The sequence below is a fragment of the Odocoileus virginianus genome, chromosome 20 (assembly GCF_023699985.2).
Source record: "Odocoileus virginianus isolate 20LAN1187 ecotype Illinois chromosome 20, Ovbor_1.2, whole genome shotgun sequence".
Taxonomy (NCBI): domain Eukaryota; kingdom Metazoa; phylum Chordata; class Mammalia; order Artiodactyla; family Cervidae; genus Odocoileus; species Odocoileus virginianus.
Window position 1 is genome coordinate 22614492 of NC_069693.1, and position 15282 is coordinate 22629773.

A 15282-nucleotide genomic window follows, 5' to 3' on the forward strand; every position below is an offset into this window, starting at 1 on the left:
AGAGATCAAAGTGCCTACATCCGTTGGATCATTGAAAAAGCAAGAGAGTTCCAGAAAAACATCTACTTTTGCTTTATTGACTATATGAAAGCCTTTGACTGTGTGGACGATAACAAACTGTGGAAAATTCTTAAAGAGATGGGAATACCAGACCATCTGACCTGCCTCCTGAGAAATCTGTATGCAAGTCAGGAAGCAACAGTTAGAACCAGACATGGAACAACAGACTGATTCCAAATCGGGAAAGGAGTATGGCAAGACTGTATATTGTCACCTTGCTTATTTCACTTATATGCAGAGTACATGATGAGAAACGCTGGGCTGGGTGAAGCACAAGCTGGAATCAAGATGGCTGGGAGAAATATCAATAACTTCAGATATGCAGACGACACCACCCTTATGGCAGAATGCGAAGAAAAACTAAAGAGCTCTTGATGAAAGTGAAAAAGGAGAGTGAAAAAGTTGGCTTAAAACTCAGCATTCAGAAAACTAAGATCATGGCATCCGGTCCCATCACTTCATGGCAGATAGATGGGAAAATGATGGAAACAGTGACAGACTTTATTTTTTGGGGCTCCAAAATCACTGTAGATGGTGACTGCAGCCATGAAATTAAAAGACGCTTACTCCTTGGGAGAAAAGTTATGACCAACCTAGACAGCATATTGAAAAGCAGAGACATTACTTTGCCAACAAAGGTCCTTCTAGTCAAAACTGTGATTTTTCCCGTAGTCATGTATGGATGTGAGAGGTGGACTGTAAAGAAAGCTGAGCGCCAAAGAATTGATGCTTTTGAACTATGATGTTGGAGAAGACTCTTGAGAGTCCCTTGGACTGCAAGGAGATCCAGCTCATCAATCCTAAAAGAAATGAGTCCTGAATATTCATTGGAAGGACTGATGCTGAAGCTGAAACTCCAATACTTTGGCTACCTGATGCGGAGAGCTGACTCATTAGAAAAGACCCTGATGCTGGGAAAGATTGAAGACGAGAGGAGAAGGAGATGACAGAGGATGAAATAATTGGATGGTATCACCAAATCAATGGACATGAGTTAGAGTAAACTACAGGAGTTGGCAATGGACAGGGAGTCCTGGCATGTTGCAGTGCATGCGGTCGTAAAGAGTTGGACATGACTGAGCGACTGAACTGACTGGGATAAATCCTACTTGATCAGAAATATGGTCCTCTTAATGTATTGTTGGATTTGGTTTGCTAATTATATATATGTGTATGTATATATATATATTTGACTGTTTTTGCATCTTTAGGATTGTCACTCCTATTGCTTCTAATGTCTGCCCTCTGATGGATGAGGTTAGTTCTAAGGCTTGTGAAGGCTTACTGGTGGTATGTACTGATGCCTGTTCACTTGCAGATGGAACTGGTGGTGTCCCTCTGGTGGGCAGGCCTCAGTCAGTGGGTGTGTTTAGAGGTGTCTGTGAACTCAGTATGGCTTTAGCACCCTGCTTGCTGGTGAGCAGGTCTGTGTTCCTGTCCTGCTGGTTGTTTGGCCTGAGGCATTTTAGCACTGGAGCCTGTAGTTTTTTAGGTGGGGCAAGGTCTTCATCCCTTGATGCCAAAATGGTGACCTCTAGGAGAGCTCACGCTGAGCAGTATTCTCTGGGGCCTCTGCCTCCAGTGTTCTTGCCTGCACGGTGAGCCACAGCTGACTATCACCTCCCCAGGAGACTCTTCGAGATTAGTAAGTAGGTCTAGCCTTGGCTTCCATGGACTTACTGCTTTATATTGTGCTGGGTCCCAGTATATGTGTAACCTTGTATGCACCCTCCAAGAGTGGAGTCCCTGTTTTCCACAGCCCTGTGGAGCTTCTACACTCAAGCCCCACTGGCCTTCACATCCAATTGCTCATGGGTTCCTCTTCTCAGTGCCAGATCCTCATGCTGGGGAGCCTGATGTAAGACTCAGGACTGTCTCTTAAGTGGGAATACCTCTGTGATTGAATCATTTTCTAGTCCGTGTGTTGCCTACTAGGTGTTTATAGGATTTGATTATGTCGTGAAAGAACCCTCTTGTTGTGGCTTCTTTTTCGTCTTTGAATGTAAAATATGTTTTTTGGTGGGTTCCAGTCTCTTTTGCTGATGGTTTTTTAGTAGTTAGTTGTGATTTTGGTGTTTTTGTGAGAGGGGGTGAGCTGGAGTCCTTCTATTCTGCCAACTTTTCTAGAATCGAGAGGCTGTTTTTAGTTTGGATGTTTATAGCGTCTTTCCTCAGTGTCTGCTGGCCGTGAACCTCTTGAAAAGGGGTGTGCAGGTACGGTGGTGCTTGTGTGTGTCCAGGCCAGCAGGGGCAGTGCCTGGTGCCTGCTCGTGGGTCTCATAGTGGCTGCCTGTGTCTGCTCCTGGAGCCCACAGTGGTGGCAGCAGCTCGCACCTGCTCCTGGTGCTCCTGTAGGTCGTGACTGTGGACTGGGAGTGCTGACAGGGCAGGAACCTCTTGTGGTAGTTGCCGCTTTGCTCGTGCCCCCCTCAGTAGTCGTGCCTTGCCTCTCGGGTGGCCCAGGCTCCTTCTGAGTACACCCCCAGTTGCCTCATTCCAGCGTCTTTAGGTTTCCTCTGGTTCTCTCCACGCACTGGGAGAGGACCCAGCCTCCAACCCCCATCCCCACTAACAGATGAGTCTGTCAGGCTGGGGAGTCCAGGGCAGTGGTGCTGACCTTCTGTGCAGGTTACTCCCCATTTTGCATTCTGCAGACAGTTGTTTCTCTTCTCCTAGGCTCCAAAGTTCCCCCTTCATCCAGGCTGATCTCCGCATGTGAGACTTCCCTGGGTGCTGGAACTATCCCCTTCACAGCTTCCTCCCTGACAGGCAGGCTGTGTCCCAATTCCTTCTTTTTTTCTTTTTCCTCTTGTACCCGGTTATATGGAGGTTTTCTTGCCCTTTTGGAAGTCTGAGGTCTTCCTTCAGTGTTCAGTAGATGTTCTGTGTGAATAGTTCCACTTGTAGATGTATTTTTAATATTTTTGTGGGAAAAGATGAGCGTCATGTCCTACTCCTTCCCCATCTTGATCCTCTCCCACCCCCAAAATTCTTTTTGAGACATGTTCTTCTCTCCATATTTGAATTACAGGTACTCGGTGTGCATCACACCTTTGTGGGACTGTGCCTTTTATATTTCTAAAAGTCACCTTTTTCTCCCTGAGTAGAAATGACCTGCAAGATAAGCACCTCAGTTCTTCCAGGGGTCTTACCATAAGATCTAATAGCCATACCCTTGATTTATTCTTTACTTGGTACCCGGGATTTGGTCTTTTCCCTGAAGCTGTTTCTTAATGGCTTCAGCTTTTATTTGATAAGAAAGTTTTGTTTTCTAACCTTGAAATGTCTGCTCGATTTGTAGTCTGTTTAATTCTACCTCTAAAGAGATCACTTATTTTTTTTCATCAAGTTACCACTTTCTTATCTGACCAAATACAACTAGAAACAAGACATTTCGTGCATTTAATATTTTCCCTCAAATTCTCCCCCAGTCTTTTATTAGCTACCCTGTGTTTATTACATAATTTTCTGTCAGGTAATCTTATGCAAAATTTTTACAAAATATTTTGCCATTACATGAGTTGTAATTTTCCCAGTCTTCACTAAAGATTTCCTTGCTCTTTTTACAGCTTCTTCTTATAGTTTCCTCACTACTATTTTCCAAATCTACTATTTTATATTTTATTAATGGATTTTTACTTCTGGAGCACCCCACTTATATCTTACCATCTGTGTCTGTTCACTTTTGCCACAATAATGCCCCTGATTCAGGGCTTGAAACAAAAGTGTTTCTTCTCATACATCTTGGGATGAGTTGATAGGCATAGCTTGGCTGCAAACTGGAATTTGAGTCCAGATTAGGTCCTCTTCCTTGGACAAGCAGTACAACCAGGGCATATTTTTCTTTTCTTCTTTTTATTTTTAAAACTATGTATTTATTTGGCTGTGCCAGGTCTTAGTTATGGCAGTCAGGATCTTCGTTCTTCCTTGTGGCATGCAGGATCTGTAGTTGTGACATGAAAGTGAAAGTGTTAGTCTCTCAGCTGGGTATAACTCTTTGCAATTCCACGGACTGTAGCCTTCCAGGCTCCTCTGTCCATGGAATTCTCCAGGTAATAATACAGGAGTAGCTTGCCATTCCTTTCTCCAGGGGATCTTTCTGACCCAAGGGTCGAACCCAGGTCTCTCACACTGCAGATGGGTTCTTTACCATCTGAGAGTTGCGGCATAAGAACTCTTAGTTGTGGCGTGTGGGGTCCAGTTTCCTGACCAAGGGTTGAAGCCAGGTCCCCTGCACTGGGAGCAAGGAGTGAGCCACTGGATATGACAATGGTCGAAGCATGAGCAAATTCAACTGAACAAGTCTCTGTATGCCGTATGGCTACGAACATCTCAAGGCCAAAATAAATGTTGTGACTGAACCCAAATGTAAAGCTCAGGGAGGTACTCCGCCTCTAGTGGAATTAAGAGCAGTCCCATGGCAAAGGATGTAGACACTAGAAGGGGTGAGGAACTATGGTCAATAATACAGTGTCCCCCAAAATTTAAACAGTAACCAAAAGAAATATGTGAATGCTGTATTAAGATTATATGAAGTCATTTAAAATATCATTAGTTGTAAACAGTGACATTTCTTGACAAAATACTTAATTTACTTGGAAGCTAAAATAATTCTAAGTATGTCTCTAATAACATAGCCTCAAACTATAGATAACAAAATTTATGAGACAAAAAGGAGAAATACAGAAACTCATGATCACAGTGAGTGATTTTAACACACCATTCTCAATGACTTTTAGAATAAACAGACAAAAATTAATAGAAGGAAAATTTGAACGACTCACTTAACAGTTGTGTCTTATAAAACTTCCGAATTTGTGTTACAACTACATAATACCCATTTTTTAAAAAACTGAAGTATAGTTGATTTACAGTGTATTAGTTTCAGGTGTACAGCAAAGTGACTGGATATATTTAGATGCATGTTCTTTTTCAGATTCTTTTCTTTTAGAGCTTATTATAAGATACTGAATATTAGCTTCCTATGTTACACACTAGGTCCTTTTTGTTTATTTTATGTATAGTAGTGTCTGTGATTTATCCCCTTTGGTAACCATAAGTTTGTTTTCTGTGTCTGTTCCGTTTTGTAAGTAAATTCATTTGTATCTTTTTTTTGTAGACTCCATATGTAAGTGATATCATATGGCATTTGTCTTTCTCTGTTTGACTTTTAATACCCATTTTTTAAAAATGCACACAGAATAGTTGAAAAACTGGACTGTAGTTCTGTCGCTAGAAATTACAGAAAAAGTAAAAATATTGAAAAAGAACAGTATATTCTGATATCACCATGGACTTAGACTAGAGAAGAGTATCATGCTTAGAAGAGAAAGAGCATTTTTAGAAGGAAAATTTTGGTTATAGAAGTGTATATTAGAAAATAAGAAAAGCCGAAAACTCAATGATCTAAGCCTCCGTTTGAAGAGGGTAGAATAAAGAACAAAACCAAAAGAAATTACAAGAAAAAAAATAATGAACAGACATTCAACAAATCAATAAAGCCAGAAGTTGTTCCTTTATATAATAAAATTGATGCTTATTACCAGGCAAGTTTCATCATAAACTCATCATTTAAAAAGAAAAGAGATAACTAGCTAAAATCAAGAATTAAAAAATGAGGAACCTTACTCTACATCTTAATTCAGTATTTGGCAACGTGTAATAATATTAACAGTATTCTGCTTGTGACATAACTTTTCATTGCATGAATAATCTATAATACTCATGTATATAATTTAGAAAAACTGATAAAATAAAATATAGTCCCACCACTTAGGAAAAAGTATTTTCAATTCTAGACGCATATTGGAAACACCTAGAATGCATTATTTAAATATTGACACCTAGGCCCCTTAGAGAATCAGTTAAATGAGAATTTCTAATTGTGACCCTATGTCAGTTTATTTTTTTAATTCCTCTCTTAGTTTTAATATTTAGTTATACTTGTGAACAACTTGATATAGGAAACGATGACATTTTGATGTTGTCCTTCCAGTCTTTTTGCTTATATAGACATATACTATGGAGTTTTTTTTTTATAAATAGATTCTTATTAAACATGCAACTTTGAAACCTTTTCAAGTTTAAAATCTAAACAGAGATTTACCAACGTGTCATAAACATCTTTCCATACTAGTGAATATACTTCTGCTGCTGCATTTTTAATAGCTATATAGTATTTCATTATATGGATTTATTATCATTTATGTAACTAATCCACAATTATTGGGCACTTAAATATTCAATAGTATAAACACAGTGCTAAGAAATATCCTTATGTGAAAGTACATTTCACACATCTATAAAAGTCATTTATTCAAATACTTTTGTACCAGCATAATGCAAATAGTTTGTGACAGTTGGTAACTAAATTTTCATCTTAGGTGCTCACCTAGGCATCATGTAGGTTATTTAGGTTGAAAGAAATATAGTAATATATTTTATCTTACTAACTTTATCATCCGTAACCCATTTACAGGAGACACATAGTACTTGTTGAATAAATAAATAAATTTAATTATTGGTGCTGACTTGAATTCCTAGAGTTTGTGGACCAGTCACATTCAAAAGAAAGGTACCTTGGGAGCATATCCAATATGAGAAGCCAAACTTGAAATGTGTAACCCAAAATCTTTTACTTTGAAATTAAGAAATGAACTAGTTATTGAGATCTTTGCTCGCCTAGCCATGACACTTTAAATATGGCCATTTCACCATATATGTTTTAAGCTGCCATTTGTTGAATGTTTTATAACCACTATCTTATTTAATCTTCCCAACCATCCTATATAGTGAATACTATTGTTGTCTTCATTGAAAAGGCCCAGTTCAGAGAGGCGAGGTGAGGTGACATGCTTAAGGTCACAGAACCAACAAACTTCAGAATGAGGAATTCATCTCTGGTTTGTCAGGCAGGGAAGAAAAAAAAAAAAAACACTTATTTTTAACCACTGTGAAAAGAGAAGTCGCTCGGCCATGTCTGACTCTTTGTATCCCCATGGACTATACAATCCATAGAATTCTCCAGGCCAGAATACAGAATACTCCAGGCCAGAATACCAAATACTGAAGCCGTTCCCTTCTCCAGGGGATCTTCCCAACCCAGGTATTGAACCTAGGTCTCCTGCATTGCAGGCAGATTCTTTACCAGCTGAGCCACAAGGGAAGCACTTTAACCACTGTACCTCATAAGTAGTTTGGCTTTGTGATGCATTGAAGTATAATTTTTGATGTTGTAGTTAAAAAATAACATCCTTACAATACCAATACATGATGATGGAGAAATACTCGAAAATTCAGATAAGTAAAAATAATACAAGTTATGCCTAAACTAATTATAGTATCCTTTGGGAGAGCAGTGAAGTGAAGTGAATTCTCCAGGCCAGAATACTGGAGTGGGTAGCCTTTCCCTTCTTCAGGGGATCTTCAACTCAGGGATCAAACCCAGGTCTCCCACATTGCAGGTGGATTCTTTACCAGCTGAACCTCAACAGAAGCCCAGGAATAACTGGAGTGTGTATAGCTTGTCCCTTCTCCAAGGGATCTTCCCGACCCAGGAATTGAACCGGGGTCTCCTGCATTGCAGGAGGTTTCTTTACCAACTGAGCTGTCAGGGAAGCCTAATACTTGGGAGAGCATTACTTTTTTTTCCATCTAAAGGAAGTATTTCACACTCTGATACCACATTTCCTATCATTCATTTTTGCTCACTATCTATAATCTTAAAATTTGCGTACTTGACATGCATGGAAGCAGCACGACAGCATGTATATTTTTACTGACCATTGGCTATTTTCCCCCAAGCATTCATTCATTGATAATTCAATCATAGATTTTTATTAAACTCCTGTTTTGTTCCATGCATTCTGCTACCTTTTAAGAATGCATCAGCAATCAAAAACAGACATGATGCCTGCTCTCATGGAACTCTCAGTGGATGTGAAGAGTGTGATATGAATAAAAAATGACATAAATAAATGTAAACCTGTCACTATAATAAACACTATGCAAGAAAAGAATGTGAGTTTGTAAGAGGAGAATGTGACCTAGTCAGAAAAGGCTTTTTTGATGATAAGATAATAAATAAGCTGATATTTGAAGGAAAGGTAAAGTAAGGAAGGAGGAGCCTTCCAAAGAAAGGTAATATTTGCAAAGCCCAGAGAAAAAGAAAACCTGGAAAATGAGGAATATAGAAAGAAAACTGGCATGGCTAAGAATACAGACAGCAGCTGGAGACTGTCATATGTGAGTGGAGAGGAAGGTATGGACTAAACTATGCAAAGGTCCTGAGGCAGGGTCATACCTGGTATACTCGGGGAGCAACAAAGATCCCAGCATGGCTAGGGTAGTATAAACAAGGATGGTAGAAAGTGAAATGAGAGCATCAATAAGGTGCTAGATAATCTTGTAATGCTGCCCAATAGCAGTTTGTGCAGTGATAGGAATGTTCTGTATGTGCTGTCCACTGATAGCCACTGTTCACTTGAAATTGAGCACTCAAAACTATAGCCAGTACAGTTTAACTCAGTGCTTAGTTTAATTTAATTTTAATTTTAATAGCCTCTAGTGGCTGTTGAACACTGAAAGTGTTGCTAATGTAGCTGGAGAACTTAATTTTAAATTTTAATTAAGTTAAATAGGCTAGTGGCTGCCATGTTGTACAGTATAGCTGTAGCCTTCTGGCCTTTGATTTTTACTCTAAAATTAATTCAAATTGCCAAATTTGTATTTTGTTTTACTTTTAAACAAAGTAACGGATTCTCCAGACAAGAATACTGGAGTGGGTTGCAATTTCCTCCTCCAGGGGATCTTCCCGACCCAGGGATTGAACCCACATCTTAGGTCGCCTGCATTGGCAGGTGAGTTCTTTGCCAATAGTGTATAAGAAAACCTAAAGAAATACATCATTTCCTTGACACTCGTTTTTAATTGATATCTTGAGATGTACCTCAGAAGATGAAAATGTAATTAGAGCATACCTCACTTTTTCTTTCTGGGCTTAGCTTAACTGTTTTGTCTTTATTAAAGCCATCCCTGACCCCCTGCTGAGGAGATAGTTCCTACCAGTTAATATTCTTATAGAGCACTGCCCTTTCTCTTCATATCTCTTGCCAGATGTTTATTTACATAGATATTTGTATAACTAATATCTTTACCACCACCCCTAACCACATATAGAATTATTATCTGGGACAGAATCTTAGTAGGCCCTTAATGAATATTTGATAACAGAGTAGATGAATAAAGAAATGAATAACTATTTAGCATTCTCTTCTCTAATATTGGAGAAGGAAATGGCAACCCACTCCAGTACTCTTGCCTGGAAAATCCCACGGACAGAGGAGCCTGGTAGGCTATACAGTCCACGGGGTTGCAAAGAGTTGGACACAACTGAGTGACTTCACTTTCTTTCACTTTCTCCAATATACTGATCCATCTGTTTATCCTTACTACTAACCCCCACCTCTGAACATGTAGGTTAGGGGACTCCCTTTAACCATTTTTTCATCCCATTTGCTTAAACCTTTGATAAGCAAAAGTCTCAATATCATCCTAATCCATTAAGCAGTCTTTATTGAGAGATTCTTTTCCTACCCAGTTAGAAGGAGTTTAACCGTCTTAAAGTAAGGTCCAAAAGAACTTTTGTAAAAGTTTGCTTGGTGACCTGTGTGGCTCACAACTGAATTACTTTACAGTAACAACCCACGGTCTGTCCCTCAGCTTTCATGTAAGTGATATGATTCTACTTTATTTCAAATGAATTGCCCACTTTGAGACAGAGAGATAAGGTGTATGATGAATGGCAGTTATCTCATGGCATTTTGTTTAGCTGGCTTTACACAACTCCATCATCGTTAGATTGCTTAAGGATATATATGCCCTTACATTGAGTTTGTCTTTGGAATTCAGTCTCACCAAGAACCCTCAGTTCTAGTTCTGTAGCACTTGACTCTGACTTTCAGTTACTTTGGTTAGCAGTGGGACTGCTTTCTCTACTACATTTGAGAGTAGGACTGTCAGAACATACTAATTTCTGAATTGTACTAAAAAATAGAAACATATCATTGAGTCATTTCCTCTCATGAAACATACATGATAGTTAGGCCTGAAGTGAGCATCCAGTGACCTTGGTTTCATTCTTAGCCTGCCTCCAGCTTACTGTATCACCTTCAATGTATTTAATCACTCTGTGCTTCGACCTCGAACTTGCCAAGAGAATCTCTTTTAATCCCTATCTCTTACAGTAATATTAGAAATAATAAAATGATTCACCTCTCTGAAGCTTACTAAAATCCTTCAGAACAAAGTCTATACAAAGATTGTTGAATGTATATGTATAGGATTACTGCTGTTTCAAGCCAGGAAAAACAGTAACATCTATTCAAGTCACCACCACAGGAGGCCTCTTAAAAACAGGTTGACTCAGCTATGTGATAGCTTATGATTTTTTATTGATGTATGGTTCTCCTTTTCTGCCAAAGAAAAACCTTGAGTCTGGAAGGAAGAATTAAAAATAGTACCTTCCTGGGAAACTAGTGTCACAATGAACTGTACTTCAGTTTGTTCTTTAAGCAGGTCTGGCAGTTACCTTGGAACAGTAGGCCTTCATATTTTTTCTAAGTGTTTTTCTTTATGTTTCATCATTCCTGATGAAAGAAACAAAATAGTTAAGAGAAAAGCTACAGGTTGTTCTGGAAAGACACCTACTTCCTCAGGGAAGTGGTTGTCTCAGGTGATGCTCTCACCACAGTGCTGAGAGCTGCACTGGTCCAGTGAGTAAAGCATGGCCTTTTTGAATCATAACATGCTGTATGTTTTCTATTCCCACTGCTGCTTCCAGGATTTATTATCTTCTGCCCTGGGAAATCATAACACCCATACACACACACACCCCAACCCACACCCCCATCCCTGTCCAGTGCACCCACTAGGGGGGGAGGGAGCAGAAAAGACAAAGTCATTTATATAATGTGTCTCCCTGCTGAGCCCCTAATGGCCGAAGCTTTTGTTCTGCATTCAGTGGCTGCATGTGATGGGCAGGTAGCCGCAGTCTCCCTTTGTTCCATGGCCTTATTCAGCAATTTAGATCCATCATAAAAATCAAATATGCATGTTGCAATCGCCTTGCCTACAACAGCTTCAATTTTCACCTTTCTTTAATTTGAACTCCACAGGGGAAGAAAGAGAAGGAAGGGAGGAAGGGAGAATGAAGGAAGGAAAAAAATTGCTTTGTGTTTTTGCTCAGTGGACTGTGAAAATAGGCAGTAGTGAAAAAATATATTTTAATCTCGTAGATGCATCCCATTCAAAACAGCATATACCAACCAATCCAGGCCAGTAGAATCCCTTCTGAAAATGCCCTCAAACCATACCAGTTGGCTAAAGCTCCAAAACTGGATGTGAAATGATAGGAAAAGAGAAAAGCATGAGAGTAGTACAAAAGATTAGAAACAGGAAGACTGAGAAGGCTGGCTTTCAGACTTGAGAAGTCATTCTGTTCAGGGAGTTGACATCTACACACCTTTAATTATAGCCAAAAAGACTGTTTTATGTCCAGCTGACTTTCATGAATTTCTTTTGTAAAAGAAATGATTTGGGGAAAGGGTTCATAGTGGGAGTGAGAGTTTACATTTAAAGATATATCTCCTCTCCAAATAAAAATGAACACATTGACAGAGATGTTTTTGTCCACTTATTGATTTGCACACTGTTTTTAAAAATTTCCCAGAATTTCAAAGGATATGTTCCCTGGGGTTCAAATAAATTTGCATCAGCAGCTTTGATATTGATTATTTAGAAAAATACAGAAACCCTTCACCTATTTCATTAGACTTAAGCGGTGACTTTACAGAAGACTTTGTGCCCTAATGTAAACAATATGGCCAATATTTATTTTACTTATTAAAGAAATAAAAGATATGAAGAACTATGCCTCTTTATGCCTGGTTTCACTTACTAATATAGATTTTGAAGACTCAAGCTAAAGTTGAAGCTGACCAGTTTTGAAGAGTCTTTGCCTATTCTTATAAATGGAGCTCTTTCAGGGTAATTCCAGGGAGATTTGCTGGAGGCAACATTAGACAGACATTGAACATAATATAGGATGGATGCACACTGAAAGAGTGATCTTGGTGATCATTCAAGGTTGAAAAGCCTTTGATTGTCTTGAGTGGAGCTTCTAGAAGATGTACTGAATGAGTCTGGGATCAAAACCAATTTCACAAGTTTGATCCAGTTGTAATATGGAAATCCACCAGATTCTGCCATGACTAATTAGAGATGTGTGAAGAAGGTTTCTCTTTCCCAACAGTATTGATTTTCCTTTCAAACCCCCCAGTTTCACAGAGAAAATCTCTGGCATTTAAAAGTGTTCAATTTAGTACAGTTCACTGATGCATGTAATGTTTGCTAACTGCATCCCATTTTCTCTGAACTTGGTTTTTCAGGCCCTCTCATGTTCTGAATGTATTTTAAATTTGCTTTAGGTTTTGAGTAAAATAAAAAATGTGCCCAGGACATGTGAGCACTGAGAATAAATTTAATACTTGGTTTTTTTCAGTTGTAATTTTCCTCTTCCTTCTGTTGGAAATACAGGAAAATTTTCATGCCCATGAAAAAAGTGTAGTTTTAAAAAGTAGATTCTACACAATTTAAGCTTACATATGAGTCAAGGGATTTATGTCTTGAATCTTATCTGTCCTGGAAAAAGTGAGAAAATTAAGATGGCTAATAGTACTTGGAAATTTTTAACATTGGAGGAAATCTGTGATTGAATAGCATAACTCAGGCAAAAGCTATGGCTGTGACCATAACTATGGCCTTAACTCCTCTCTCCCCACCCCATCTTTTAACACTGCCCCATATCTCTTAGAATATTGTGAAGAGATATACCAGAAGGAAAGTTATGACCAACCCAGACAGCATATTAAAAAGCAGAGACACCCCTTTGTCAACAAAGGTCCGTATAGTCAAGCTATGGTTTTTCCAGTGGTCATGTATGGATGTGAGAGTTGGACTATAAAGGAAGCTGAGTGCAGAAGAATTGATGCTTTTGAACTGTGGTGTTGGAGAAGACTCTTGAGAGTCCCTTGGACTGCAAGGAGATCCAAACAGTCCATCCTAAAGGAGATCAGTCCTGAATATTCATTGGAAGGACTGATGTTGAAGCTGAAACTCCAGTACTTTGGCCACCTGATGCAAAGAGCTGACTCATTTGAAAAGACCCTGATGCTGGGAAAGATTGAGGGCAGGAGGAGAAGGGGACAACAGAGAATGACATTTTTGGATGGCATCACCGACTCAATGGACATGGGTTTGGGTGGATTCCAGGAGTTGGTGATGGACAGGGAGGCCTGGCGTGCTGTGCTTCATGGGGTCACAAAGAGTCAGACATGACTGAGTGACTGAACTGAACTGATAACCCTGTAACTTCTCATTAAAGTCCAGTCCATATGCTAGCATTTTGTGTTTTCAACTTCTCTCATATGAGGAAAAATGCTAGATAGATGTATCAAATGATAAACACTGCACATTGGAGAGTGAAACCTTTTCTCTTTGAATTTAAGATTATTTAATGTGTAAGGTTGTCTTTAATTGAACATTTTCCTCTCCTCTTTCATATGGGAACTTTTTAACTTTTGGTCCTTCGTTTGTTCTTCTTAAGAAATAAATTGTGGAAGCCATAGAGGTAAAAATTGTTTGACTATTTTCTTGACCAGTCTTCTTTTTCAGGCCACCTGGTTTACATTTCAGGTCATCCCAACTTCTAACATTACTCTTGCCTGTGCTTTAAACATAAATGTTAGATATCTTTTCCCTTTAAGATCTTAGAGTCCTCACAGTGCCTCTTTCCGCTACACATTAAATACATGTTGAACTAATGACAAGTCTCAACATAAACAGTCTGTATATATAGAATCTGTCTCTATATATACAGTTTTGTAGAAGTTTAGGGTACAGCCTCTAGAATTCTACTTCTTTTCAGATTCTGTCTCCATCCTTGACCAGCTCTATGACCTTGGGAAAGTTAAACCTTAGTATTTTCATTTGTAAAATGAGTATATGAGAATAATAGCATCTGATTCATAGGATGGTGAGAGTTAAATGAGATTCTGTGAAATGTTGTTTCAGGTTGGGTTCCTAGGGAAACAAACTCTCAGGTCAAAGTTAACATTCCGGATGTTTCTTATTTATTAGGGATTACTCTTTGGATCAACACCTGTAGGAAATGAGCTGCACTGCATCCCAGCAAAGACCTCAGCCAACCCCACAGGTAAGTTTTTCCAATGAGACCTGGTAGTTGAGGCCTGTCTTCTTTTAGAACTCCCATCAACTGGTCCAATAAGTCCTTCATTCCTGAGGGGGATCTAGGTCACATGTTACAGTGTCTTCCAGAAGTATTTAGTAAGTGTTCAACAAGTATTAGTTATATGGCAGTACCAGCATATATTTACCTGTGAGACCATTCTCATTTTTCATGATCCCAAACAGTTGCTCCAATTATATGTTTTGATTGCAAGAGGCAATATAGTGTTGTGGTAAGAGCATAGCTCTGAAACAGGACCTCCTATGTTTGAGTTTCATTTTCCCTACTCTTTTAATAGTGCCTGGCATGTGATATACTCTATTGTGCTTATTGTTACTAGTATTTTCTTTTTCTCAAGTTAAACATGTAGTCAGAAAGTACTTTGGAATCAGAGGATTCTTAGTTTAAAACCCAGCTCTCTCACTTACCAGCTCTTTTGATCATGGGCATGTTATTTAATGTGATACTCAGTTTTTACATCTGTAAAATAGGAATAATGATGTCCTTAAAAAGAATGCACCAAGAATGTAAAGATGTTACAAGCCTCTGTTTCAGTTCCTTATCTGAAATACGGGAATATCCTATCCTTGGGATGTTGTAAAGATTGTACGTTATGTGACTTCATATATGAAGAGTGCATAGAATAATGCTTGACACGAGGTACACGTTCAGTTAAGTGTTAGCTGTATGACAACGGCATAAAGCCCTCTACTAGTGCCTTGCAAATGATAAGCACTCAGATATTATTTTTGGAGTCTGTCAAGGATGTTTTCTTTATTCTTTCCATGTAGCTTTTATTTCCTATTTCATCTGGCCTGCTGTTCCTTTCTTTTTGATTATTGCTTTCCTCTTCCCTCTCTTCCTTAGAGTTCTTGGATGTTATATGTATATCAACATTAAATCATATTTTTGTAACA

At 38.8% G+C, this 15282-nt stretch overlaps 1 long non-coding RNA gene across 1 annotated transcript in view; it reads left to right on the forward strand.

Annotated features, from left to right (window-relative positions):
* LOC110134211 (uncharacterized) overlaps positions 1-15282 on the forward strand; it is a 129269-nt gene that overhangs the window by 57677 nt on the left and 56310 nt on the right. The window contains exon 2 of the long non-coding RNA XR_011482360.1: positions 14257-14332. This is a non-coding gene — a long non-coding RNA (uncharacterized lncRNA). The remainder of the gene's footprint in view (positions 1-14256; positions 14333-15282) is intronic.